Below are 5,567 nucleotides of genomic sequence, written 5' to 3' on the forward strand. Positions count from 1 at the left end.
AAATGTGAACTTTGAGAAACCTCGTCAATATCATCCTAACAGTCAGAAAGCATTTACTGAAACATATATGCAGGGCTGCTGTAAGGTTGTTAGGTAAAGAATCACTCTTCATACCAAGATTCTAATCAGCAAAACTGAAAGCCAAACATGTGACGAACATACATTCAATCAACAAAAGAGATAGTAAACTCACCTAAAAAAAAAAAAAAAAGGAAAAAACCCTCCAATTTTCAAGACGCTTATCACAGTCATATTCAGATGAATGTGGAAAGGAAAAAAGGGCAAGGTCAGGTAATTGACTGAATCTTAGGTCCCAGAAAAACTGGGAGACTCTTTTTCTAGTGAAGATAGTTCAGAGAAGACTCAGACCTGCTCTAATGTCTCAAAAAATCCACAAAGAAGAAAAATACATATCCATCACTTCACTTGCCCATTATTTTTTGTGGTGAGACATTTGAAATTTATCTTCAACAGTTTTAAAATCTACGCAATGCCCACCCAAACCTAGTCCTCCTGTGTTCCATCAACTATGCATTGTACCTCCAGCTATCTTCCTCTAAGTGTCAAAAACTGGAAGTGACTGGAGACTTCCTCCTCTTCCCTAATATCCATGTCCACTTGGTCACCAAGTCACTGCATTTTTAATCTCATAGTACCTTTGTATTCCCTTCCTTCCCATCCCCAGCATCATTTCATTGCCTGAGTCCAGGCTTTCACTTCTCACCCATTAGACCATGTCTAACTGGTCTCCCTATCTCTGGTTTTGCCCTCCCCACCCCCACCTTTCTCTCAGCATATTCTCAACTCTGCTCCAAAAGGAGAATAAGTAAAGTGCAAGTCTAATCATGTCATTGCCTGGAAAAAATCCTTTAATGGTGCTCCCTAACTACTAGATGAAAGTCCACAAAGGTCCTTGGTAACCTGGGTCCCAGCTGTTCCTCCAGTCTTATCCCCCTTTTCTTTGGATACACTGAACTAATTACCATATCAACTCATTTCTAGGCCTTTTCTTGCATTCTTTTACATATCTCCTTTGTTTATGTATCAACTCTTCATTCTTCAAGACTTGGATTAGGCAACAACTTCTCCAAGACATCTTTCCTGATTTCTGAGTCTGAGCTTATTTTTCCTTGGTATATGTTTGCTTAGCATCACCTGTCATGCTTTATAGTAATAACCTGATTCTTTGTCTATCTCTCCTACTGTTACGGGTTTTCTTTTTGTCACCGAAATCCAATAGCCGTCTTTCTGCACTCTGCTCTGTCCTTTCATGACATCTACAGACTAAATCAGCTAGGCTCCCTTGATCTTCTACCTCTGGTTGGGTTCCATCATGTGGAGGCACCAGCAAGATATCACAGAGTATGAGGTGAGAGAAAGGTCCAAGTATTTATGCCTTCACCTCCTTGCTGCCTTGGATGCAGCTCTGACAAAGTCTGCATTCCTTTATAGCTATGGCTCTTATCAATTTCGTCCTTCTTCTATAGTTTCACTTCCCATGGAACTCCATAACATCTTCTCTCTTCTTGCTCCTAGAGGTGGTATCAGCTTCCATCCCTTGTTGTTTTTTTTTAACCCCACCCCAACCTCCATAGATGATTCCTTCATTAAGCCCTTTATAGTTAAACCCTTTAAATGAGTCATCTGTTTACTACTGAAATCCTGAAGGATAAACTTACTGTCCACGTCTTGAGAACATGTAAGATGTCTTATTTCTCTTTACAGACTCAAAGTCTAGTATGTAGCCAGTAACTGGGATTCAACAAATAGTTATTAAAGAAGAAATTACTAAACCAATGTTCAGGAAACTTCTGCAAGAGTCCAGACACCAAATACTTTAGGCTTTGTGAGCCGTAAGGTTTCTATCACAACTATTCAATTCTGCCATTTATAGCATGAGAGCAGCCATAAACAATTTGCAAACAAATGCATGTGCCTGTTTCTAATAAAATTTTATTTATAGTAACTGATGTCAGGCCACATTTAGCCCACAAGCCTTAGATTGCCAAACTCCAGAGTAAACAGCCGAAATGCACTTATATTTTGTTCAAACCTATTTAACATAAAGATACTTAATACATGAGTAAACATATAGACAGAGCTCTCTAAAAACATTTATCTAAAATTCTCGAGCATTTAAAACTAACGATAATTTTATTTTCATTAATGTATATGCTCATATATAACATACTTAACTTACTATATTAAACCAGCTAATAAGCACAGTTATATGTCATGTATTGCTAAAGTGTTCTTATATTAATATTGATGTATTTCTTGGAATAAAACTATAATGAGTTATAGAGTATAAGAAAACCATGCATTGAGTCATTGAAAATATTTAAGAATAACTGCTGTTGATTTAAATTATGATTAGAAATTACACCTTAGAGCAATTTAAAACTGTTTTGCCTTTACAATAATACTATTACAGTATAAAATATATACCTGATTTGTCTTTAAGATCCACTGAAAAATCTGGAAAGTTTTCTACATTAAAGTCCACTCTGGCACGTGTTAAACCTTTGTTTTTTATTACAAATGGAATATCTGAGTAGCACCTATATAGGTACCACTGAAATTAAATACATTCTAAAATGAAAAAGGAAATAATAATTAGAAAATACCGTAATAGTTTATGAAAAAATGTAAACTAAAAGTTGTACTGTTATGTTTATCAAGGAGATTATTCATTTCAAGGAAATTATTCATTGCAAAGCAGAACTCTGCAAAAATAAGTCGTTTTCTTTCATCTCCCCTACCTCGTATATGTAATCAGTTACCAAATCCCATCATTTCTGCCTCTTCTTCACATTTTACCCTTTTTGTATCTGTATGAAATTACTAACTCATCACTTTTCATTTCATTTCTAGATTTGACATTCTCAAATTCTCCCCTCTGTAACTAAGCCACAACTAAACTAATTGAGAATATGATTACATAATTTGTCTTAAAATTAGATGACTCCCCCCATGTATAGGACAATGCCCAAGCATTAGCAGGGCTCACAAAGCTCACAATGACCTTCCCCATCCTCATGTTGCAGCATCAACTAGCTCCACTTCCCCCTAGCACTGAATATTTCAGCAAACTGTATGACTTGTCATTTCCAACCAACCCTCTGTGTCTTTACCATGCTGTCCTTTCTGTCAGGAAGGACCTTCCCTAACGTATAATTGACTCATATAATACTATGCATCCTTCATTCCCCAGATAGATAAACTACAACTAATTGCACCCCGTCAGGACTATTTCTGTTTCTTATATTTACTTGCTTTGTTACATCACATAGTCTGTTTATTTGTTTACATATCTGTCTCTTCTACTGGACCTTAAGTCTGATTCATTTTTGTATCTCCAACACCTATCTGACACCTAATTTAACTGTATAAGGAATGTTTATTGAATGTGTCTGAACTCTAGCTCATATGCCAGGCATGTGCCTCACCGCAAAACTCTATAGGATTCCCACTTGTGAAAGAATTACCATAGATACCCTACAGTTCTTTAGTAAAATAATTTCATATAAGATTAAAAGGAGATGGAGGCAGCAGTATCCTAAAATTGAGGAAAATACTGTAGTAAGGTCTGTGGAGTATTCATAAAGCAAATGTACTTCATAGGGTTTGGTTTTCCAAAGCTTTGCAGTTTCAAATATTAACCTTACAAAAAACAGGAAATTTTCCCCAGGCTACTTAGTCTCTGTTGTAAGATAAAGAATTGTAACACAGCAAGGTTGCTGGCTCAAAGACAGACAGGTTAATGACTGATATGTAAAGATACTAGGAAATTGCTATGAGAAGGAATGTTTGATAAGATCAAGCTTTTGTGGAATGTCATCTGGCTTGTTTTTACTGAAGGGTGCCAGCCTATATTGTTGAAACTGTACCCCCACCAGTGCTTCTTCCTGTAACTTCCTGGGCTGGAAAATAAGTGCACGAAGAGAACCCCAATTCGTTGTTAATTTCCCAAATGGAAAGAATGCCTCACTCTTGAGGGTTCTGGGACATTAACCTCTTTTTATGGCTTCTCACTGCTCAGAAGGGATGTGCTTTGAGTAATGTTTGGTGGCTCTGTCACTCACGGGAAAAGGGGTGACAAATCTGTGGGTTGCCAAGTCACAAAGGTCCACTGACTTCTATTTTTTTATTTAAAATATCAACCCAGGTCTATATGTGAAATTTGTAAAATCCTAAAGGAGTAAGGAGAGTTTGGTACTTTGCATATTTAAAAAAATCACTCCTTTTATCCCATTCTGACCTTGCTTATATGGTCATTTGGATAAAGTTTCCTAATTATTGTTAAGACACATAGTCAATGCCATCACTATGCAGTTAATAAATGTGTTGTTGAAAATATCTGGTGAAGTTAGAATATTATTTCTTAAAGGCATCTAAGTCTAAATTCCAACACAATGAAAACACATTGATAAAATATTTAAATTATTAAAATGTACCAAATGTGCAAAGCATGTCCTAAATGACTTTATGATGAGGAAATAAAATAATAAGAGTCTCAATATTTTCTAATCTTTTTTAAAGGAGGAACACTATTGCCATAAAAATCCCAATCTGGATAATACAAGGTTTAATCTCCAGGAATCATCATAGCCTTGGACAAGCTACCTTAGTATCTGTTGGTCTATATGGACTTATCATGCCTTCATCACTGAATAAAAGAGACGTTAGGGATTTATAACTTAATGCCAAACCCTAGAATTTTGGTAATGCCATTAAAGTGCAGACTAGCAATGAGGCACCCAGCTGACCTCTTTACCATCAATTTCTGCTCAATTTAATTCAACCCAAGTATGGTGCTAGGTGTTGCAATACTAATGGGAGAGAAAAACAAAACTGCAGATAACCCAAAAATAGTATGACAACTTCTATGATAGAGATGTTCGCAGAGTACAAGATGTTTGTAACATCTTATAAATGTCACAATGGAGGGGCATGTAGGTCTGCTTTTTGAAGAATCAGAGAAAGTATATTACGGTAGATAAGACCAGTTCTAATTTTCGAATAGCTGGCCAGTAAGAAAAGGTGTGTGTGTGTGTGTGTGTGTGTGTGTGTGTGTGTGTGTGTGGTGTGCAGTCTACCAATTGTAGAACAAAATTTTATAGGGGTACAGACAATAATTAAAAAAATTGGGCCGGCCCGGTGGCGCACTGGAGAGTGCGCCGCTTGGGAGTGCGGCAGTGCTCCCGCCGAGGGTTCAGATCCCATGTGGAGACTGGTTCCCGCTCACTGGCTGAGTGCGGTGCAGGTGCAACACCGAGGGTTGCGATCCCGTTGCCGGTCCCCAGTACGGGCATGACACTGAGGGTTGCGATCCCGTTACCGGTCAGTAAAAAAGACAAAAAGGAAAAAAAAAAAAAATTAATGTGACTGTAGTTAAGAAAATCCAAATCAAGACCACAATGAGATATCATTTTATACTCAATAGACTGGAAAAATTAAAACTAACAGTACAATTGTGCAGCGATGAAATATGGAACACCAGAAAGTTGAGAACTTCTTGCATATATACCCCCAAAGCTATGCATATGAATATTCACAGCTACAGT

This window comes from Galeopterus variegatus, unplaced genomic scaffold (genome assembly GCF_000696425.1).
Source record: "Galeopterus variegatus unplaced genomic scaffold, G_variegatus-3.0.2 Scaffold377, whole genome shotgun sequence".
NCBI lineage: Eukaryota > Metazoa > Chordata > Mammalia > Dermoptera > Cynocephalidae > Galeopterus > Galeopterus variegatus.